The sequence below is a fragment of the Equus caballus genome, chromosome 7 (genome assembly GCF_041296265.1).
Source record: "Equus caballus isolate H_3958 breed thoroughbred chromosome 7, TB-T2T, whole genome shotgun sequence".
In the NCBI taxonomy this organism is placed as follows: Eukaryota; Metazoa; Chordata; class Mammalia; order Perissodactyla; family Equidae; genus Equus; species Equus caballus.
In genome coordinates, this window is record NC_091690.1 from 44,794,003 (window position 1) to 44,817,787 (window position 23,785).

Below are 23,785 nucleotides of genomic sequence, written 5' to 3' on the forward strand. Positions count from 1 at the left end.
AACGCAGTTTCATCTCAGGCCTGCTTTCGCTGAAGTAGAACTTCTGCTCTGCCGTGTCCTACCTGGGCCTAGAGCTGAAAGGGACAAAGTCCTCTGCTGTGTCTTCAAGGGCAGACAGGCCCCGCAGCGTCCGGCTTCCAGCTCTTTGGGCAGCTAAGAAACAGCTCGCTCTGCACTGGTGTTTTACAGCCTACCGGGAACATGTCTTACAAAGGCCTGTGAAACGCAGTTTCTTGCCAGACCTGATCCCGCTGAAGTAGAACTTCTGCTCTGCCGTGTCCTACATGGGCCTAGAGCTGAAAGGGACAAAGTCCTGTCTTGTGTCCTCAAGGGCAGACTGGTCCCACAGCGTCCGGCTTCCAGCTCTTTGGGAGGCTAAGAAACAACTCGCTCTGCACAGGGTTCTTAAAGCCTACCGGGAACATGTCTTACAAAGGCCTGTGAGACGCAGTTTCTTGCCAGGCCTGATCTCGCTGAAGTAGAACTTCACCTCTGCCGTGTCCTACATGGGCCTAGAGCTGAAATGGACAAAGTCCTCGGTTGTGTCTTCAAGGGCAGACAGGCCCCACAGCGTCCGGCTTCCAGCTCTTTGGGCAGCTGAGAAACAGCTTGCTCTGCACTGCTGTTTTACAGCCTACCGGGAACATGTCTTACAAAGGCCTGTGAAACGCAGTTTCTTCCCAGGCCTGATCTCGCTGAAGTAGAACTTCTGCTCTGCCGTGTCCTACATGGGCCTAGAGCTGAAAGGGACAATGTTCTGCCTTTTGTCCTCAAGGGCAGACACGTCCCACAGCGTCCGGCTTCCAGCTCTTTGGGAAGCTAAGAAACAGCTCACTCTGCTCAGGGCTTTTACAAGCCTACCGGGAGCATGTCTTTCAAAGGCCTATGAAACGCAGTTTCATCTCAGGCCTGCTCTCGCTGAAGTAGAACTTCTGCTCTGCCGTGTCCTACATGGGCCTAGAGCTCAAAGGGAGAAAGTCCAGCCTTGTGTCCATAAGGGCCGAGAGGCCCCACCGCGTACGGCTTCCAGCTCTTTTGCAGTCTAAGAAAAAACTCGCTCTGCACAGGGCTCTTAAAGCCTACCGGGAACATGTCTTACAAAGGCCTGTGAGACGCAGTTTCTTCCCAGGCCTGACCTCGCCGAAGTAGAACCTCTTCTCTGCCGCGTCCTATTTGACCCTAGAGCTACAATTCACAAAGTCCTGCCTTGTTTCCACAAGGGGAGGCAAGTCCCTCAGCGTCCGGCTTCCAGCTCTTTGGGCAGCTAAGAACCAACTCGCTCTGCACAGGGCTCCTACAAGCCTACCAGGAACATGTTTACAAAGGCCTGCGAAACTCAGTTTCTTCCCAGGCCTGATCTCGCTGAAGCAGAAGTTCAGCTCTGCCGTGTCCTACATGGGCCTAGAGCTCAAAGGGAGAAAGTCCAGCCTTGTGTCCTCAAGGGCAGAGAGGCCCCACAGCGTCCGGCTTCCAGCTTTTTGGGCAGCTGAGAAACAGCTTGCTCTGCACTGCTGTTTTACAGCCTACCGGGAACATGTCTTACAAAGGCCTGTGAAACGCAGTTTCTTCCCAGACCTGATCTCGCTGAAGTAGAACTTCTGCTCTGCCGTGTCCTGCATGGGCCTAGAACTGAAAAGGACAAAGTCCTGTCTTGTGTCCTCAAGGGCAGACTGGTCCCACAGCGTCCGGCTTCCTGCTCTTTGGGCAGCTGAGAAACAGCTTCCTCTGCACTGCTCTTTTACGGCTGACCGGGAACATGTCTTACAAAGGCCTGTGAAACGCAGTTTCTTCCCAGACCTGATCTCGCTGAAGTAGAACTTCCGCTCTGCCGTGTCCTGCATGGGCCTAGAGCTGAAAGGGACAAAGTCCTGTCTTGTGTCCTCAAGGGCAGACTGGTCCCACAGCGTCCGGCTTCCAGCTCTTTGGCAGGCTAAGAAACAACTCGCTCTGCACAGGGCTCTTAAAGCCTACCGGGAACATGTCTTACAAAGGCCTGTGAAACGCAGTTTCTTCCCAGGCCTGATCTCGCTGAAGTAGAACTTCTGCTCTGCCGTGTCCTACATGGGCCTAGAGCTGAAAGGGACAAAGTTCTGCCTTTTGTCCTCAAGGCCAGACAGGTCCCACAGCGTCCGGCTTCACCTCTTTGGGAAGCTAAGAGACAGCTCACTCTGCTCAGGGCTTTTACAAGCCTCCCGGGAGCATGTCTCACAAAGGCATGTGAAACGCAGTTTCTTCCCAGGCCTGATCTCGCTGAAGTAGAGCTTCTGCTCTGCCGTGTCCTACATGGGCCTAGAGCTGAAAGGGACAAAGTTCTGCCTTTTGTCCTCAAGGGCAGACAGGCCCCACAGCGTCCGGCTTCCAGCTCTTTGGGCAGCTAAGAAACAGCTCGCTCTGCACTGGTGTTTTACAGCATACCGGGAACATGTCTTACAAAGGCCTGTGAAACGCAGTTACTTCCCAGACCTGATCTCGCTGAAGTAGAACTTCTGATCTGACGTGTCCGGCATGGGCCTAGAGCTGAAAGGGACAAAGTCCTGTCTTGCGTCCTCAAGGGCAGACTGGTCCCACAGCGTCCGGCTTCCAGCTCTTTGGCAGGCTAAGAAACAACTCGCTCTGCACAGGGTTCTTAAAGCCTACCGGGAACATGTCTTACAAAGGCCTGTGAGACGCAGTTTCTTCCCAGGCCTGATCTCGCTGAAGTAGAACTTGTGCTCAGCCATGTCCTACACTGGCCTAGAGCTGAAAGGGACAAAGTTCTGCCTTTTGTCCTCAAGGGCAGACTGGTCCCACAGCGTCCGGCTTCCAGCTCTTTGGGAAGCTAAGAAACAGCTCACTCTGCTCAGGGCTTTTACAATCCTACCGGGAGCAGGTCTTACAAAGGCCTGTGAAACGCAGTTTCTTCCCAGGCCTGATCTCGCTGAAGTAGAGCTTCTGCTCTGCCGTGTCCTATTTGACCCTAGAGCTGCAATTCACAAAGTCCTGCCTTGTTTCCACAAGGGGAGGCAAGTCCCTCAGCATCCGGCTTCCAGCTCTTTGGGCAGCTAAGAAACAACTCGCTCTGCACACGGCTCCTACAAGCCAACCAGGAACATGTTTACAAAGTCCTGTGAAACGCAGTTTCTTCCCAGGCCTGATCTCGCTGAAGTAGAAGTTCAGCTCTGCCGTGTCCTACATGGGCCTAGAGCTCAAAGGGAGAAAGTCCAGCCTTGTGTCCTCAAGGGCAGAGAGGCCCCACAGCGTCCGGCTTCCAGCTCTTTGGGCAGCTGAGAAACAGCTTGCTCTGCACTGCTGTTTTACAGCCTACCGGGAACATGTCTTACAAAGGCCTGTGAAACGCAGCTTCTTCTCAGATCTGATTTCGCTGAAGTAGAACTTCTGCTCTGCCGTGTCCTGCATGGGCCTAGAGCTGAAAGGGACAAAGTCCTGTCTTGTGTCCTCAAGGGCAGACTGGTCCCACAGCGTCCGACTTCCAGCTCTTTGGCAGGCTAAGAAACAACTCGCTCTGCCCAGGGCTCTTAAAGCCTACCGGGAACATGTCTTACAAAGGCCTGTGAAACGCAGTTTCTTCCCAGGCCTGATCTCGCTGAAGTAGTACTTCTGCTCTGCCGTGTCCTATTTGACCCTAGAGCTGCAATTCACAAAGTCCTGCCTCGTTTCCTCAAGGGGAGGCAAGTCCCTCAGCGTCCGGCTTCCAGCTCTTTGGGCAGCTAAGAAACAACTCGCTCTGCACACGGCTCCTACAAGCCTACCAGGAACATGTTTACAAAGGCCTGTGAAACGCAGTTTCTTCCCAGGCCTGATCTCGCTGAAGTAGAAGTTCAGCTCTGCCGTGTCCTACATGGGCCTAGAGATCAAAGGGAGAAAGTCCTGTCTTGTGTCCTCAAGGGCAGACTGGACCCACAGCGTCCAGCTTCCAGCTCTTTGGCAGGCTAAGAAACAACTCGCTCTGCACAGGGCTCTTAAAGCCTACCGGGAACATGTCTCACTAAGGCCTGTGAAACGCAGTTTCTTCCCAGGCCTGATCTCGCTGAAGTAGAACTTCTGCTCTGCCGTGTCCTACATGGGCCTAGAGCTGAAAGGGACAAAGTTCTGCCTTTTGTCCTCAAGGCCAGACAGGTCCCACAGCGTCCGGCTTCACCTCTTTGGGAAGCTAAGAAACAGCTCACTCTGCTCAGGGCTTTTACAAGCCTCCCGGGAGCATGTCTCACAAAGGCATGTGAAACGCAGTTTCTTCCCAGGCCTGATCTCGCTGAAGTAGAGCTTCTGCTCTGCCGTGTCCTACATGGGCCTAGAGCTAAAAGGGACAAAGTTCTGCCTTTTGTCCTCAAGGGCAGACAGGTCCCACAGCGTCCGGCTTCCAGCTCTTTGGGCAGCTAAGAAACAGCTCGCTCTGCACTGGTGTTTTACAGCCTACCGGGAACATGTCTTACAAAGGCCTGTGAAACGCAGTTTCTTCCCAGACCTGATCTCGCTGAAGTAGAACTTCTGCTCTGCCGTGTCCTGCATGGGCCTAGAGCTGAAAGGGACAAAGTCCTGTCTTGTGTCCTCAAGGGCAGACTGGTCCCACAGCGTCCGGCTTCCAGCTCTTTGGGAGGCTAAGAAACAACTCGCTCTGCACAGGGTTCTTAAAGCCTACCGGGAACATGTCTTACAAAGGCCTGTGAGCCGCAGTTTCTTCCCAGGCCTGATCTCGCTGAAGTAGAACTTGTGCTCAGCCATGTCCTACACTGGCCTAGAGCTGAAAGGGACAAAGTTCTGCCTTTTGTCCTCAAGGGCAGACTGGTCCCACAGCGTCCGGCTTCCAGCTGTTTGGGAAGCTAAGAAACAGCTCACTCTGCTCACGGCTTTTACAAGCCTACCGGGAGCATGTGTTACAAAGGCCTGTGAAACGCAGTTTCTTCCCAGGCCTGATCTCGCTGAAGTAGAGCTTCTGGTCTGCCGTGTCCTATTTGACCCTAGAGCTGCAATTCACAAAGTCCTGCCTTGTTTCCACAAGGGGAGGCAAGTCCCTCAGCGTCCGGCTTCCAGCTCTTTGGGCAGCTAAGAAACAACTCGCTCTGCACACGGCTCCTACAAGCCTACCAGGAACATGGTTACAAAGGCCTGTGAAACGCAGTTTCTTCCCAGGCCTGATCTCGCTGAAGTAGAAGTTCAGCTCTGCCGTGTCCTACATGGGCTTAGAGCTCAAAGGGAGAAAGTCCAGCCTTGTGTCCTCAAGGGCCGAGAGGCCCCAAAGCGTCCGGCTTCCAGCTCTTTGGGCAGCTGAGAAACAGCTTGCTCTAGACTGCTGTTTTACAGCCTACCGGGAACATGTCTTACAAAGGCCTGTGAAACGCAGTTTCTTCTCAGATCTGATCTCGCTGAAGTAGAACTTCTGCTCTGCCGTGTCCTGCATGGGCCTAGAGCTGAAAGGGACAAAGTCCTGTCTTGTGTCCTCAAGGGCAGACTGGTCCCACAGCGTCCGGCTTCCAGGTCTTTGGCAGGCTAAGAAACAACTCGCTCTGCACAGGGCTCCTACAAGCCTAACAGGAACATGTTTACAAAGGCCTGGGAAACGCAATTTCTTCCCAGGCCTGATCTCGCTGAAGCAGAAGTTCAGCTCTGCCGTGTCCTACATGGGCCTAGAGCTCAAAGGGAGAAAGTCCAGCCTTGTGTCCTCAAGGGCAGACAGGCCCCACAGCTTCCGGCTTCCAGCTCTTTGGGCAGCTGAGAAACAGCTTGCTCTGCACTGCTGTTTTACAGCCTACCGGGAACATGTCTTACAAAGGCCTGTGAAACGCAGTTCCTTCCCAGGCCTGATCTCGCTGAAGTAGAACTTCCGCTCTGCCGTGTCCTGCATGGGCCTAGAGCTAAAAGGGACAAAGTCCTGTCTTGTGTCCTCAAGGGCAGACTGGTCCCACAGCGTCCGGCTTCCAGCTCTTTGGCAGGCTAACAAACAACTCGCTCTGCACAGGGCTCTTAAAGCCTACCGGGAACATGACTTACAAAGGCCTGTGAAACGCAGTTTCTTCCCAGGCCTGATCTCGCTGAAGTGGAACTTCTGCTCTGCCGTGGCCTACATGGGCCTAGAGCTGAAAGGGACAAAGTTCTGCCTTTTGTCCTCAAGGGCAGACAGGTCCCACAGCGTCCGGCTTCCAGCTCTTTGGGAAGCTAAGATACAGCTCACTCTGCTCAGGGCTTTTACAAGCCTACCGGGAGCATGTCTTACAAAGGCCTGTGAAACGCAGTTTCATCTCAGGCCGGCTCTCGCTGAAGTAGAACTTCTGCTCTGCCGTGTTCTACATGGGCCTATAGCTGAAAGGGACAAAGTTCTTCCTTTTGTCCTCAAGGGCAGACAGGTCCCACAGCGTCCGGCTTCCAGCTCTTTTGGCAGCTAAGAAACAGCTCACTCTGCTCAGGGCTTTTACAAGCCTACCGGGAGCATGTCTTACAAAGGCCTATGAAACGCAGTTTCATCTCAGGCCTGCTTTCGCTGAAGTAGAACTTCTGCTCTGCCGTGTCCTACCTGGGCCTAGAGCTGAAAGGGACAAAGTCCTCTGCTGTGTCTTCAAGGGCAGACAGGCCCCGCAGCGTCCGGCTTCCAGCTCTTTGGGCAGCTAAGAAACAGCTCGCTCTGCACTGGTGTTTTACAGCCTACCGGGAACATGTCTTACAAAGGCCTGTGAAACGCAGTTTCTTGCCAGACCTGATCCCGCTGAAGTAGAACTTCTGCTCTGCCGTGTCCTACATGGGCCTAGAGCTGAAAGGGACAAAGTCCTGTCTTGTGTCCTCAAGGGCAGACTGGTCCCACAGCGTCCGGCTTCCAGCTCTTTGGGAGGCTAAGAAACAACTCGCTCTGCACAGGGTTCTTAAAGCCTACCGGGAACATGTCTTACAAAGGCCTGTGAGACGCAGTTTCTTGCCAGGCCTGATCTCGCTGAAGTAGAACTTCACCTCTGCCGTGTCCTACATGGGCCTAGAGCTGAAATGGACAAAGTCCTCGGTTGTGTCTTCAAGGGCAGACAGGCCCCACAGCGTCCGGCTTCCAGCTCTTTGGGCAGCTGAGAAACAGCTTGCTCTGCACTGCTGTTTTACAGCCTACCGGGAACATGTCTTACAAAGGCCTGTGAAACGCAGTTTCTTCCCAGGCCTGATCTCGCTGAAGTAGAACTTCTGCTCTGCCGTGTCCTACATGGGCCTAGAGCTGAAAGGGACAATGTTCTGCCTTTTGTCCTCAAGGGCAGACACGTCCCACAGCGTCCGGCTTCCAGCTCTTTGGGAAGCTAAGAAACAGCTCACTCTGCTCAGGGCTTTTACAAGCCTACCGGGAGCATGTCTTTCAAAGGCCTATGAAACGCAGTTTCATCTCAGGCCTGCTCTCGCTGAAGTAGAACTTCTGCTCTGCCGTGTCCTACATGGGCCTAGAGCTCAAAGGGAGAAAGTCCAGCCTTGTGTCCATAAGGGCCGAGAGGCCCCACCGCGTACGGCTTCCAGCTCTTTTGCAGTCTAAGAAAAAACTCGCTCTGCACAGGGCTCTTAAAGCCTACCGGGAACATGTCTTACAAAGGCCTGTGAAACGCAGTTTCTTCCCAGGCCTGATCTCGCTGAAGTAGAACTTCTGCTCTGCCGTGTCCTACATGGGCCTAGAGCTGAAAGGGACAAAGTTCTGCCTTTTGTCCTCAAGGCCAGACAGGTCCCACAGCGTCCGGCTTCACCTCTTTGGGAAGCTAAGAGAGAGCTCACTCTGCTCAGGGCTTTTACAAGCCTCCCGGGAGCATGTCTCACAAAGGCATGTGAAACGCAGTTTCTTCCCAGGCCTGATCTCGCTGAAGTAGAGCTTCTGCTCTGCCGTGTCCTACATGGGCCTAGAGCTGAAAGGGACAAAGTTCTGCCTTTTGTCCTCAAGGGCAGACAGGCCCCACAGCGTCCGGCTTCCAGCTCTTTGGGCAGCTAAGAAACAGCTCGCTCTGCACTGGTGTTTTACAGCATACCGGGAACATGTCTTACAAAGGCCTGTGAAACGCAGTTACTTCCCAGACCTGATCTCGCTGAAGTAGAACTTCTGATCTGACGTGTCCGGCATGGGCCTAGAGCTGAAAGGGACAAAGTCCTGTCTTGCGTCCTCAAGGGCAGACTGGTCCCACAGCGTCCGGCTTCCAGCTCTTTGGCAGGCTAAGAAACAACTCGCTCTGCACAGGGTTCTTAAAGCCTACCGGGAACATGTCTGACAAAGGCCTGTGAGACGCAGTTTCTTCCCAGGCCTGATCTCGCTGAAGTAGAACTTGTGCTCAGCCATGTCCTACACTGGCCTAGAGCTGAAAGGGACAAAGTTCTGCCTTTTGTCCTCAAGGGCAGACTGGTCCCACAGCGTCCGGCTTCCAGCTCTTTGGGAAGCTAAGAAACAGCTCACTCTGCTCAGGGCTTTTACAATCCTACCGGGAGCAGGTCTTACAAAGGCCTGTGAAACGCAGTTTCTTCCCAGGCCTGATCTCGCTGAAGTAGAGCTTCTGCTCTGCCGTGTCCTATTTGACCCTAGAGCTGCAATTCACAAAGTCCTGCCTTGTTTCCACAAGGGGAGGCAAGTCCCTCAGCATCCGGCTTCCAGCTCTTTGGGCAGCTAAGAAACAACTCGCTCTGCACACGGCTCCTACAAGCCAACCAGGAACATGTTTACAAAGTCCTGTGAAACGCAGTTTCTTCCCAGGCCTGATCTCGCTGAAGTAGAAGTTCAGCTCTGCCGTGTCCTACATGGGCCTAGAGCTCAAAGGGAGAAAGTCCAGCCTTGTGTCCTCAAGGGCAGAGAGGCCCCACAGCGTCCGGCTTCCAGCTCTTTGGGCAGCTGAGAAACAGCTTGCTCTGCACTGCTGTTTTACAGCCTACCGGGAACATGTCTTACAAAGGCCTGTGAAACGCAGCTTCTTCTCAGATCTGATTTCGCTGAAGTAGAAGTTCAGCTCTGCCGTGTCCTACATGGGCCTAGAGATCAAAGGGAGAAAGTCCTGTCTTGTGTCCTCAAGGGCAGACTGGTCCCACAGCGTCCGGCTTGCAGCTCTTTGGCAGGCTAAGAAACAACTCGCTCTGCACAGGGCTCTTAAAGCCTACCGGGAACATGTCTCACTAAGGCCTGTGAAACGCAGTTTCTTCCCAGGCCTGATCTCGCTGAAGTAGAACTTCTGCTCTGCCGTGTCCTACATGGGCCTAGAGCTGAAAGGGACAAAGTTCTGCCTTTTGTCCTCAAGGCCAGACAGGTCCAACAGCGTCCGGCTTCACCTCTTTGGGAAGCTAAGAAACAGCTCACTCTGCTCAGGGCTTTTACAAGCCTCCCGGGAGCATGTCTCACAAAGGCATGTGAAACGCAGTTTCTTCCCAGGACTGATCTCGCTGAAGTAGAGCTTCTGCTCTGCCGTGTCCTACATGGGCCTAGAGCTAAAAGGGACAAAGTTCTGCCTTTTGTCCTCAAGGGCAGACAGGCCCCACAGCGTCCGGCTTCCAGCTCTTTGGGCAGCTAAGAAACAGCTCGCTCTGCACTGGTGTTTTACAGCCTACCGGGAACATGTCTTACAAAGGCCTGTGAAACGCAGTTTCTTCCCAGACCTGATCTCGCTGAAGTAGAACTTCTGCTCTGACGTGTCCTGCATGGGCCTAGAGCTGAAAGGGACAAAGTCCTGTCTTGTGTCCTCAAGGGCAGACTGGTCCCACAGCGTCCGGCTTCCAGCTGTTTGGGAAGCTAAGAAACAGCTCACTCTGCTCACGGCTTTTACAAGCCTACCGGGAGCATGTGTTACAAAGGCCTGTGAAACGCAGTTTCTTCCCAGGCCTGATCTCGCTGAAGTAGAGCTTCTGCTCTGCCGTGTCCTATTTGACCCTAGAGCTGCAATTCACAAAGTCCTGCCTTGTTTCCACAAGGGGAGGCAAGTCCCTCAGCGTCCGGCTTCCAGCTCTTTGGGCAGCTAAGAAACAACTCGCTCTGCACACGGCTCCTACAAGCCTACCAGGAACATGGTTACAAAGGCCTGTGAAACGCAGTTTCTTCCCAGGCCTGATCTCGCTGAAGTAGAAGTTCAGCTCTGCCGTGTCCTACATGGGCTTAGAGCTCAAAGGGAGAAAGTCCAGCCTTGTGTCCTCAAGGGCCGAGAGGCCCCACAGCGTCCGGCTTTCAGCTCTTTGGGCAGCTGATAAACAGCTTGCTCTAGACTGCTGTTTTACAGCCTACCGGGAACATGTCTTACAAAGGCATGTGAAACGCAGTTTCTTCTCAGATCTGATCTCGCTGAAGTAGAACTTCTGCTCTGCCGTGTCCTGCATGGGCCTAGAGCTGAAAGGGACAAAGTCCTGTCTTGTGTCCTCAAGGGCAGACTGGTCCCACAGCGTCCGGCTTCCAGGTCTTTGGCAGGCTAAGAAACAACTCGCTCTGCACAGGGCTCCTACAAGCCTAACAGGAACATGTTTACAAAGGCCTGGGAAACGCAATTTCTTCCCAGGCCTGATCTCGCTGAAGCAGAAGTTCAGCTCTGCCGTGTCCTACATGGGCCTAGAGCTCAAAGGGAGAAAGTCCAGCCTTGTGTCCTCAAGGGCAGAGAGGCCCCACAGCTTCCGGCTTCCAGCTCTTTTGGCAGCTAAGAAACAGCTCGCTCTGCACTGGTGTTTTACAGCCTACCGGGAACATGTCTTACAAAGGCCTGTGAAACGCAGTTTCTTGCCAGACCTGATCCCGCTGAAGTAGAACTTCTGCTCTGCCGTGTCCTACATGGGCCTAGAGCTGAAAGGGACAAAGTCCTGTCTTGTGTCCTCAAGGGCAGACTGGTCCCACAGCGTCCGGCTTCCAGCTCTTTGGGAGGCTAAGAAACAACTCGCTCTGCACAGGGTTCTTAAAGCCTACCGGGAACATGTCTTACAAAGGCCTGTGAGACGCAGTTTCTTGCCAGGCCTGATATCGCTGAAGTAGAACTTCACCTCTGCCGTGTCCTACATGGGCCTAGAGCTGAAATGGACAAAGTCCTCGGTTGTGTCTTCAAGGGCAGACAGGCCCCACAGCGTCCGGCTTCTAGCTCTTTGGGCAGCTGAGAAACAGCTTGCTCTGCACTGCTGTTTTACAGCCTACCGGGAACATGTCTTACAAAGGCCTGTGAAACGCAGTTTCTTCCCAGGCCTGATCTCGCTGAAGTAGAACTTCTGCTCTGCCGTGTCCTACATGGGCCTAGAGCTGAAAGGGACAATGTTCTGCCTTTTGTCCTCAAGGGCAGACACGTCCCACAGCGTCCGGCTTCCAGCTCTTTGGGAAGCTAAGAAACAGCTCACTCTGCTCAGGGCTTTTACAAGCCTACCGGGAGCATGTCTTTCAAAGGCCTATGAAACGCAGTTTCATCTCAGGCCTGCTCTCGCTGAAGTAGAACTTCTGCTCTGCCGTGTCCTACATGGGCCTAGAGCTCAAAGGGAGAAAGTCCAGCCTTGTGTCCATAAGGGCCGAGAGGCCCCACCGCGTACGGCTTCCAGCTCTTTTGCAGTCTAAGAAAAAACTCGCTCTGCACAGGGCTCTTAAAGCCTACCGGGAACATGTCTTACAAAGGCCTGTGAGACGCAGTTTCTTCCCAGGCCTGACCTCGCCGAAGTAGAACCTCTGCTCTGCCGTGTCCTATTTGACCCTAGAGCTGCAATTCACAAAGTCCTGCCTTGTTTCCACAAGGGGAGGCAAGTCCCTCAGCGTCCGGCTTCCAGCTCTTTGGGCAGCTAAGAACCAACTCGCTCTGCACAGGGCTCCTACAAGCCTACCAGGAACATGTTTACAAAGGCCTGCGAAACTCAGTTTCTTCCCAGGCCTGATCTCGCTGAAGCAGAAGTTCAGCTCTGCCGTGTCCTACATGGGCCTAGAGCTCAAAGGGAGAAAGTCCAGCCTTGTGTCCTCAAGGGCAGAGAGGCCCCACAGCGTCCGGCTTCCAGCTTTTTGGGCAGCTGAGAAACAGCTTGCTCTGCACTGCTGTTTTACAGCCTACCGGGAACATGTCTTACAAAGGCCTGTGAAACGCAGTTTCTTCCCAGACCTGATCTCGCTGAAGTAGAACTTCTGCTCTGCCGTGTCCTGCATGGGCCTAGAACTGAAAAGGACAAAGTCCTGTCTTGTGTCCTCAAGGGCAGACTGGTCCCACAGCGTCCGGCTTCCTGCTCTTTGGGCAGCTGAGAAACAGCTTCCTCTGCACTGCTCTTTTACGGCTGACCGGGAACATGTCTTACAAAGGCCTGTGAAACGCAGTTTCTTCCCAGACCTGATCTCGCTGAAGTAGAACTTCCGCTCTGCCGTGTCCTGCATGGGCCTAGAGCTGAAAGGGACAAAGTCCTGTCTTGTGTCCTCAAGGGCAGACTGGTGCCACAGCATCCGGCTTCCAGCTCTTTGGCAGGCTAAGAAACAACTCGCTCTGCACAGGGCTCTTAAAGCCTACCGGGAACATGTCTTACAAAGGCCTGTGAAACGCAGTTTCTTCCCAGGCCTGATCTCGCTGAAGTAGAACTTCTGCTCTGCCGTGTCCTACATGGGCCTAGAGCTCAAAGGGAGAAAGTCCAGCCTTGTGTCCTCAAGGGCAGAGAGGCCCCACAGCATCCGGCTTCCAGCTCTTTGGGCAACTGAGAAACAGCTTGCTCTGCACTGCTGTATTACAGCCTGCCGGGAACATGTCTTACAAAGGCCTGTGAAACGCAGTTTCTTCCCAGGCCTGATCTCGCTGAAGTAGAGCTTCTGCTCTGCCGTGTCCTATTTGACCCTAGAGCTGCAATTCACAAAGTCCTGCCTTGTTTCCACAAGGGGAGGCAAGTCCCTCAGCGTCCGGGTTCCAGCTCTTTGGGCAGCCAGGAAACAACTCGCTCTGCACACGGCTCCTACAAGCCTAACAGGAACATGTTTACAAAGGCCTGTGAAACGCAGTTTCTTCCCAGGCCTGATCTCGCTGAAGTAGAAGTTCAGCTCTGCCGTGTCCTACATGGGCCTAGAGCTCAAAGGGAGAAAGTCCAGCCTTGTGTCCTCAAGGGCAGAGAGGCCCCACAGCGTCCGGCTTCCAGCTCTTTGGGCAGCTGAGAAACAGCTTGCTCTGCACTGCTGTTTTACAGCCTACCGGGAACATGTCTTCCTAAGGCCTGTGAAACGCAGCTTCTTCTCAGATCTGATCTCGCTGAAGTAGAACTTCTGCTCTGCCGTGTCCTGCATGGGCCTAGAGCTGAAAGGGACAAAGTATTGTCTTGTGTACTCAAGGGCAGACTGGTCCCACAGCGTCCGGCTTCCAGCTCTTTGGCAGGCTAAGAAACAACTCGCTCTGCACAGGGCTCTTAAAGCCTACCGGGAACATGTCTTACAAAGGCCTGTGAAACGCAGTTTCTTCCCAGGCCTGATCTCGCTGAAGTAGAACTTCTGCTCTGCCGTGTCCTACATGGGCCTAGAGCTGAAAGGGACAAAGTTCTGCCTTTTGTCCTCAAGGCCAGACAGGTCCCACAGCGTCCGGCTTCACCTCTTTGGGAAGCTAAGAGACAGCTCACTCTGCTCAGGGCTTTTACAAGCCTCCCGGGAGCATGTCTCACAAAGGCATGTGAAACGCAGTTTCTTCCCAGGCCTGATCTCGCTGAAGTAGAGCTTCTGCTCTGCCGTGTCCTACATGGGCCTAGAGCTGAAAGGGACAAAGTTCTGCCTTTTGTCCTCAAGGGCAGACAGGCCCCACAGCGTCCGGCTTCCAGCTCTTTGGGCAGCTAAGAAACAGCTCGCTCTGCACTGGTGTTTTACAGCATACCGGGAACATGTCTTACAAAGGCCTGTGAAACGCAGTTACTTCCCAGACCTGATCTCGCTGAAGTAGAACTTCTGATCTGACGTGTCCGGCATGGGCCTAGAGCTGAAAGGGACAAAGTCCTGTCTTGCGTCCTCAAGGGCAGACTGGTCCCACAGCGTCCGGCTTCCAGCTCTTTGGCAGGCTAAGAAACAACTCGCTCTGCACAGGGTTCTTAAAGCCTACCGGGAACATGTCTTACAAAGGCCTGTGAGACGCAGTTTCTTCCCAGGCCTGATCTCGCTGAAGTAGAACTTGTGCTCAGCCATGTCCTACACTGGCCTAGAGCTGAAAGGGACAAAGTTCTGCCTTTTGTCCTCAAGGGCAGACTGGTCCCACAGCGTCTGGCTTCCAGCTCTTTGGGAAGCTAAGAAACAGCTCACTCTGCTCAGGGCTTTTACAATCCTACCGGGAGCAGGTCTTACAAAGGCCTGTGAAACTCAGTTTCTTCCCAGGCCTGATCTCGCTGAAGTAGAGCTTCTGCTCTGCCGTGTCCTATTTGACCCTAGAGCTGCAATTCACAAAGTCCTGCCTTGTTTCCACAAGGGGAGGCAAGTCCCTCAGCATCCGGCTTCCAGCTCTTTGGGCAGCTAAGAAACAACTCGCTCTGCACACGGCTCCTACAAGCCAACCAGGAACATGTTTACAAAGTCCTGTGAAACGCAGTTTCTTCCCAGGCCTGATCTCGCTGAAGTAGAAGTTCAGCTCTGCCGTGTCCTACATGGGCCTAGAGCTCAAAGGGAGAAAGTCCAGCCTTGTGTCCTCAAGGGCAGAGAGGCCCCACAGCGTCCGGCTTCCAGCTCTTTGGGCAGCTGAGAAACAGCTTGCTCTGCACTGCTGTTTTACAGCCTACCGGGAACATGTCTTACAAAGGCCTGTGAAACGCAGCTTCTTCTCAGATCTGATTTCGCTGAAGTAGAACTTCTGCTCTGCCGTGTCCTGCATGGGCCTAGAGCTGAAAGGGACAAAGTCCTGTCTTGTGTCCTCAAGGGCAGACTGGTCCCACAGCGTCCGACTTCCAGCTCTTTGGCAGGCTAAGAAACAACTCGCTCTGCCCAGGGCTCTTAAAGCCTACCGGGAACATGTCTTACAAAGGCCTGTGAAACGCAGTTTCTTCCCAGGCCTGATCTCGCTGAAGTAGTACTTCTGCTCTGCCGTGTCCTATTTGACCCTAGAGCTGCAATTCACAAAGTCCTGCCTTGTTTCCACAAGGGGAGGCAAGTCCCTCAGCGTCCGGCTTCCAGCTCTTTGGGCAGCTAAGAAACAACTCGCTCTGCACACGGCTCCTACAAGCCTACCAGGAACATGTTTACAAAGGCCTGTGAAACGCAGTTTCTTCCCAGGCCTGATCTCGCTGAAGTAGAAGTTCAGCTCTGCCGTGTCCTACATGGGCCTAGAGATCAAAGGGAGAAAGTCCTGTCTTGTGTCCTCAAGGGCAGACGGGTCCCACAGCGTCCAGCTTCCAGCTCTTTGGCAGGCTAAGAAACAACTCGCTCTGCACAGGGCTCTTAAAGCCTACCGGGAACATGTCTCACTAAGGCCTGTGAAACGCAGTTTCTTCCCAGGCCTGATCTCGCTGAAGTAGAACTTCTGCTCTGCCGTGTCCTACATGGGCCTAGAGCTGAAAGGGACAAAGTTCTGCCTTTTGTCCTCAAGGGCAGACTGGTCCCACAGCGTCCGGCTTCACCTCTTTGGGAAGCTAAGAAACAGCTCACTCTGCTCAGGGCTTTTACAAGCCTCCCGGGAGCATGTCTCACAAAGGCATGTGAAACGCAGTTTCTTCCCAGGACTGATCTCGCTGAAGTAGAGCTTCTGCTCTGCCGTGTCCTACATGGGCCTAGAGCTAAAAGGGACAAAGTTCTGCCTTTTGTCCTCAAGGGCAGACAGGCCCCACAGCGTCCGGCTTCCAGCTCTTTGGGCAGCTAAGAAACAGCTCGCTCTGCACTGGTGTTTTACAGCCTACCGGGAACATGTCTTACAAAGGCCTGTGAAACGCAGTTTCTTCCCAGACCTGATCTCGCTGAAGTAGAACTTCTGCTCTGACGTGTCCTGCATGGGCCTAGAGCTGAAAGGGACAAAGTCCTGTCTTGTGTCCTCAAGGGCAGACTGGTCCCACAGCGTCCGGCTTCCAGCTCTTTGGGAGGCTAAGAAACAACTCGCTCTGCACAGGGTTCTTAAAGCCTACCGGGAACATGTCTTACAAAGGCCTGTGAGCCGCAGTTTCTTCCCAGGCCTGATCTCGCTGAAGTAGAACTTGTGCTCAGCCATGTCCTACACTGGCCTAGAGCTGAAAGGGACAAAGTTCTGCCTTTTGTCCTCAAGGGCAGACTGGTCCCACAGCGTCCGGCTTCCAGCTGTTTGGGAAGCTAAGAAACAGCTCACTCTGCTCACGGCTTTTACAAGCCTACCGGGAGCATGTGTTACAAAGGCCTGTGAAACGCAGTTTCTTCCCAGGCCTGATCTCGCTGAAGTAGAGCTTCTGCTCTGCCGTGTCCTATTTGACCCTAGAGCTGCAATTCACAAAGTCCTGCCTTGTTTCCACAAGGGGAGGCAAGTCCCTCAGCGTCCGGCTTCCAGCTCTTTGGGCAGCTAAGAAACAACTCGCTCTGCACACGGCTCCTACAAGCCTACCAGGAACATGGTTACAAAGGCCTGTGAAACGCAGTTTCTTCCCAGGCCTGATCTCGCTGAAGTAGAAGTTCAGCTCTGCCGTGTCCTACATGGGCTTAGAGCTCAAAGGGAGAAAGTCCAGCCTTGTGTCCTCAAGGGCCGAGAGGCCCCACAGCGTCCGGCTTTCAGCTCTTTGGGCAGCTGAGAAACAGCTTGCTCTAGACTGCTGTTTTACAGCCTACCGGGAACATGTCTTACAAAGGCATGTGAAACGCAGTTTCTTCTCAGATCTGATCTCGCTGAAGTAGAACTTCTGCTCTGCCGTGTCCTGCATGGGCCTAGAGCTGAAAGGGACAAAGTCCTGTCTTGTGTCCTCAAGGGCAGACTGGTCCCACAGCGTCCGGCTTCCAGGTCTTTGGCAGGCTAAGAAACAACTCGCTCTGCACAGGGCTCCTACAAGCCTAACAGGAACATGTTTACAAAGGCCTGGGAAACGCAATTTCTTCCCAGGCCTGATCTCGCTGAAGCAGAAGTTCAGCTCTGCCGTGTCCTACATGGGCCTAGAGCTCAAAGGGAGAAAGTCCAGCCTTGTGTCCTCAAGGGCAGAGATGCCCCACAGCTTCCGGCTTCCAGCTCTTTTGGCAGCTAAGAAACAGCTCGCTCTGCTCATGGCTTTTACAAGCCTACCGGGAGCATGTCTTACAAAGGCCTATGAAACGCAGTTTCATCTCAGGCCTGCTTTCGCTGAAGTAGAACTTCTGCTCTGCCGTGTCCTACCTGGGCCTAGAGCTGAAAGGGACAAAGTCCTCTGCTGTGTCTTCAAGGGCAGACAGGCCCCGCAGCGTCCGGCTTCCAGCTCTTTGGGCAGCTAAGAAACAGCTCGCTCTGCACTGGTGTTTTACAGCCTACCGGGAACATGTCTTACAAAGGCCTGTGAAACGCAGTTTCTTGCCAGACCTGATCCCGCTGAAGTAGAACTTCTGCTCTGCCGTGTCCTACATGGGCCTAGAGCTGAAAGGGACAAAGTTCTGCCTTTTGTCCTCAAGGCCAGACAGGTCCCACAGCGTCTGGCTTCACCTCTTTGGGAAGCTAAGAGACAGCTCACTCTGCTCAGGGCTTTTACAAGCCTCCCGGGAGCATGTCTCACAAAGGCATGTGAAACGCAGTTTCTTCCCAGGACTGATCTCGCTGAAGTAGAGCTTCTGCTCTGCCGTGTCCTACATGGGCCTAGAGCTAAAAGGGACAAAGTTCTGCCTTTTGTCCTCAAGGGCAGACAGGCCCCACAGCGTCCGGCTTCCAGCTCTTTGGGCAGCTAAGAAACAGCTCGCTCTGCACTGGTGTTTTACAGCATACCGGGAACATGTCTTACAAAGGCCTGTGAAACGCAGTTACTTCCCAGACCTGATCTCGCTGAAGTAGAACTTCTGCTCTGACGTGTCCTGCATGGGCCTAGAGCTGAAAGGGACAAAGTCCTGTCTTGCGTCCTCAAGGGCAGACTGGTCCCACAGCGTCCGGCTTCCAGCTCTTTGGCAGGCTAAGAAACAACTCGCTCTGCACAGGGTTCTTAAAGCCTACCGGGAACATGTCTTACAAAGGCCTGTGAGACGCAGTTTCTTCCCAGGCCTGATCTCGCTGAAGTAGAACTTGTGCTCAGCCATGTCCTACACTGGCCTAGAGCTGAAAGGGACAAAGTTCTGCCTTTTGTCCTCAAGGGCAGACTGGTCCCACAGCGTCCGGCTTCCAGCTCTTTGGGAAGCTAAGAAACAGCTCACTCTGCTCAGGGGTTTTACAAGCCTACCGGGAGCAGGTCTTACAAAGGCCTGTGAAACGCAGTTTCTTCCCAGGCCTGATCTCGCTGAAGTAGAGCTTCTGCTCTGCCGTGTCCTATTTGACCCTAGAGCTGCAATTCACAAAGTCCTGCCTTGTTTCCACAAGGGGAGGCAAGTCCCTCAGCATCCGGCTTCCAGCTCTTTGGGCAGCTAAGAAACAACTCGCTCTGCACACGGCTCCTACAAGCCTACCAGGAACATGGTTACAAAGGCCTGTGAAACGCAGTTTCTTCCCAGGCCTGATCTCGCTGAAGTAGAAGTTCAGCTCTGCCGTGTCCTACATGGGCTTAGAGCTCAAAGGGAGAAAGTCCAGCCTTGTGTCCTCAAGGGCCGAGAGGCCCCACAGCGTCCGGCTTCCAGCTCTTTGGGCAGCTGAGAAACAGCTTGCTCTAGACTGCTGTTTTACAGCCTACCGGGAACATGTCTTACAAAGGCATGTGAAACGCAGTTTCTTCTCAGATCTGATCTCGCTGAAGTAGAACTTCTGCTCTGCCGTGTCCTGCATGGGCCTAGAGCTGAAAGGGACAAAGTCCTGTCTTGTGTCCTCAAGGGCAGACTGGTCCCACAGCGTCCGGCTTCCAGGTCTTTGGCAGGCTAAGAAACAACTCGCTCTGCACAGGGCTCCTACAAGCCTAACAGGAACATGTTTACAAAGGCCTGGGAAACGCAATTTCTTCCCAGGCCTGATCTCGCTGAAGCAGAAGTTCAGCTCTGCCGTGTCCTACATGGGCCTAGAGCTGAAAGGGACAAAGTTCTGCCTTTTGTCCTCAAGGGCAGACAGGTCCCACAGCGTCCGGCTTCCAGCTCTTTGGGAAGCTAAGATACAGCTCACTCTGCTCAGGGCTTTTACAAGCCTACCGGGAGCATGTCTTACAAAGGCCTGTGAAACGCAGTTTCATCTCAGGCCTGCTCTCGCTGAAGTAGAACTTCTGCTCTGCCGTGTTCTACATGGGCCTATAGCTGAAAGGGACAAAGTTCTTCCTTTTGTCCTCAAGGGCAGACAGGTCCCACAGCGTCCGGCTTCCAGCTCTTTTGGCAGCTAAGAAACAGCTCGCTCTGCTCAGGGCTTTTACAAGCCTACCGGGAGCATGTCTTACAAAGGCCTATGAAACGCAGTTTCATCTCAGGCCTGCTTTCGCTGAAGTAGAACTTCTGCTCTGCCGTGTCCTACCTGGGCCTAGAGCTGAAAGGGACAAAGTCCTCTGCTGTGTCTTCAAGGGCAGACAGGCCCCGCAGCGTCCGGCTTCCAGCTCTTTGGGCAGCTAAGAAACAGCTCGCTCTGCACTGGTGTTTTACAGCCTACCGGGAACATGTCTTACAAAGGCCTGTGAAACGCAGTTTCTTGCCAGACCTGATCTCGGTGAAGTAGAACTTCTGCTCTGCCGTGTCCTACATGGGCCTAGAGCTGAAAGGGACAAAGTTCTGCCTTTTGTCCTCAAGGCCAGACAGGTCCCACAGCGTCCGGCTTCACCTCTTTGGGAAGCTAAGAGACAGCTCACTCTGCTCAGGGCTTTTACAAGCCTCCCGGGAGCATGTCTCACAAAGGCATGTGAAACGCAGTTTCTTCCCAGGCCTGATCTCGCTGAAGTAGAGCTTCTGCTCTGCCGTGTCCTACATGGGCCTAGAGCTAAAAGGGACAAAGTTCTGCCTTTTGTCCTCAAGGGCAGACAGGCCCCACAGCGTCCGGCTTCCAGCTCTTTGGGCAGCTAAGAAACAGCTCGCTCTGCACTGGTGTTTTACAGCATACCGGGAACATGTCTTACAAAGGCCTGTGAAACGCAGTTACTTCCCAGACCTGATCTCGCTGAAGTAGAACTTCTGCTCTGACGTGTCCTGCATGGGCCTAGAGCTGAAAGGGACAAAGTCCTGTCTTGCGTCCTCAAGGGCAGACTGGTCCCACAGCGTCCGGCTTCCAGCTCTTTGGCAGGCTAAGAAACAACTCGCTCTGCACAGGGTTCTTAAAGCCTACCGGGAACATGTCTTACAAAGGCCTGTGAGACGCAGTTTCTTCCCAGGCCTGATCTCGCTGAAGTAGAACTTGTGCTCAGCCATGTCCTACACTGGCCTAGAGCTGAAAGGGACAAAGTTCTGCCTTTTGTCCTCAAGCGCAGACTGGTCCCACAGCGTCCGGCTTCCAGCTCTTTGGGCAGCTAAGAAACAACTCGCTCTGCACACGGCTCCTACAAGCCAACCAGGAACATGTTTACAAAGTCCTGTGAAACGCAGTTTCTTCCCAGGCCTGATCTCGCTGAAGTAGAAGTTCAGCTCTGCCGTGTCCTACATGGGCCTAGAGCTCAAAGGGAGAAAGTCCAGCCTTGTGTCCTCAAGGGCAGAGAGGCCCCACAGCGTCCGGCTTCCAGCTCTTTGGGCAGCTGAGAAACAGCATGCTCTGCACTGCTGTTTTACAGCCTACCGGGAACATGTCTTACAAAGGCCTGTGAAACGCAGCTTCTTCTCAGATCTGATCTCGCTGAAGTAGAACTTCTGCTCTGCCGTGTCCTGCATGGGCCTAGAGCTGAAAGGGACAAAGTCCTGTCTTGTGTCCTCAAGGGCAGACTGGTCCCACAGCGTCCGGCTTCCAGCTCTTTGGCAGGCTAAGAAACAACTCGCTCTGCACAGGGCTCTTAAAGCCTACCGGGAACATGTCTTACAAAGGCCTGTGAAACGCAGTTTCTTCCCAGGCCTGATCTCGCCGAAGTAGTACTTCTGCTCTGCCGTGTCCTATTTGACCCTAGAGCTGCAATTCACAAAGTCCTGCCTTGTTTCCACAAGGGGAGGCAAGTCCTTAAGCGTCCGGCTTCCAGCTGTTTGGGCAGCTAAGAAACAACTCGCTCTGCACACGGCTCCTACAAGCCTACAAGGAACATGTTTACAAAGGCCTGTGAAACGCAGTTTCTTCCCAGGCCTGATCTCGCTGAAGTAGAAGTTCAGCTCTGCCGTGTCCTGCATGGGCCTAGAGATCAAAGGGACAAAGTCCTGTCTTGTGTCCTCAAGGGCAGACTGGTGCCACAGCATCCGGCTTCCAGCTCTTTGGCAGGCTAAGAAACAACTCGCTCTGCACAGGGCTCTTAAAGCCTACCGGGAACATGTCTTACAAAGGCCTGTGAAACGCAGTTTCTTGCCAGACCTGATCTCGGTGAAGTAGAACTTCTGCTCTGCCGTGTCCTACATGGGCCTAGAGCTGAAAGGGACAAAGTTCTGCCTTTTGTCCTCAAGGCCAGACAGGTCCCACAGCGTCCGGCTTCACCTCTTTGGGAAGCTAAGAGACTGCTCACTCTGCTCATTGCTTTTACAAGCCTCCCGGGAGCATGTCTCACAAAGGCATGTGAAACGCAGTTTCTTCCCAGGCCTGATCTCACTGAAGTAGAGCTTCTGCTCTGCCGTGTCCTACATGGGCCTAGAGCTAAAAGGGACAAAGTTCTGCCTTTTGTCTTCAAGGGCAGACAGGCCCCACAGCGTCCGGCTTCCAGCTCTTTTGCAGTCTAAGAAACAACTCGCTCTGCACAGGGCTACTACAAGCGTAACAGGGACATGTTTACAAAGGCCTGGGAAACGCAATTTCTTCCCAGGCCTGATCTCGCTGAAGTAGAAGTTCAGCTCTGCCGTGTCCTACATGGGCTTAGAGCTCAAAGGGAGAAAGTCCAGCCTTGTGTCCTCAAGGGCCGAGAGGCCCCACAGCGTCCGGCTTCACCTCTTTGGGAAGCTAAGAAACAGCTCACTCTGCTCAGGGCTTTTACAAGCCTCCCGGGAGCATGTCTCACAAAGGCATGTGAAACGCAGTTTCTTCCCAGGCCTGATCTCGCTGAAGTAGAGCTTCTGCTCTGCCGTGTCCTACATGGGCCTAGAGCTAAAAGGGACAAAGTTCTGCCTTTTGTCCTCAAGGGCAGACAGGCCCCACAGCGTCCGGCTTCCAGCTCTTAGGCAGGCTAACAAACAACTCGCTCTGCACAGGGCTCTTAAAGCCTACCGGGAACATGACTTACAAAGGCCTGTGAAACGCAGTTTCTTGCCAGGCCTGATCTCGCTGAAGTGGAACTTCTGCTCTGCCGTGGCCTACATGGGCCTAGAGCTGAAAGGGACAAAGTTCTTCCTTTTGTCCTCAAGGGCAGACAGGTCCCACAGCGTCCGGATTCCAGCTCTTTTGGCAGCTAAGAAACAGCTCGCTCTGCTCAGGGCTTTTACAAGCCTACCGGGAGCATGTCTTACAAAGGCCTATGAAACGCAGTTTCATCTCAGGCCTGCTTTCGCTGAAGTAGAACTTCTGCTCTGCCGTGTCCTACCTGGGCCTAGAGCTGAAAGGGACAAAGTCCTCTGCTGTGTCTTCAAGGGCAGACAGGCCCCGCAGCGTCCGGCTTCCAGCTCTTTGGGCAGCTAAGAAACAGCTCGCTCTGCACTGGTGTTTTACAGCCTACCGGGAACATGTCTTACAAAGGCCTGTGAGCCGCAGTTTGTTCCCAGGCCTGATCTCGCTGAAGTAGAACTTGTGCTCAGCCATGTCCTACACTGGCCTAGAGCTGAAAGGGACAAAGTTCTGCCTTTTGTCCTCAAGGGCAGACTGGTCCCACAGCGTCCGGCTTCCAGCTCTTTGGGAGGCTAAGAAACAACTCGCTCTGCACAGGGTTCTTAAAGCCTACCGGGAACATGTCTTACAAAGGCCTGTGAGCCGCAGTTTCTTCCCAGGCCTGATCTCGCTGAAGTAGAACTTGTGCTCAGCCATGTCCTACACTGGCCTAGAGCTGAAAGGGACAAAGTTCTGCCTTTTGTCCTCAAGGGCAGACTGGTCCCACAGCGTCCGGCTTCCAGCTGTTTGGGAAGCTAAGAAACAGCTCACTCTGCTCACGGCTTTTACAAGCCTACCGGGAGCATGTGTTACAAAGGCCTGTGAAACGCAGTTTCTTCCCAGGCCTGATCTCGCTGAAGTAGAGCTTCTGCTCTGCCGTGTCCTATTTGACCCTAGAGCTGCAATTCACAAAGTCCTGCCTTGTTTCCACAAGGGGAGGCAAGTCCCTCAGCGTCCGGCTTCCAGCTCTTTGGGCAGCTAAGAAACAACTCGCTCTGCACACGGCTCCTACAAGCCTACCAGGAACATGGTTACAAAGGCCTGTGAAACGCAGTTTCTTCCCAGGCCTGATCTCGCTGAAGTAGAAGTTCAGCTCTGCCGTGTCCTACATGGGCTTAGAGCTCAAAGGGAGAAAGTCCAGCCTTGTGTCCTCAAGGGCCGAGAGGCCCCACAGCGTCCGGCTTTCAGCTCTTTGGGCAGCTGAGAAACAGCTTGCTCTAGACTGCTGTTTTACAGCCTACCGGGAACATGTCTTACAAAGGCATGTGAAACGCAGTTTGTTCTCAGATCTGATCTCGCTGAAGTAGAACTTCTGCTCTGCCGTGTCCTGCATGGGCCTAGAGCTGAAAGGGACAAAGTCCTGTCTTGTGTCCTCAAAGGCAGACTGGTCCCACAGCGTCCGGCTTCCAGGTCTTTGGCAGGCTAAGAAACAACTCGCTCTGCACAGGGCTCCTACAAGCCTAACAGGAACATGTTTACAAAGGCCTGGGAAACGCAATTTCTTC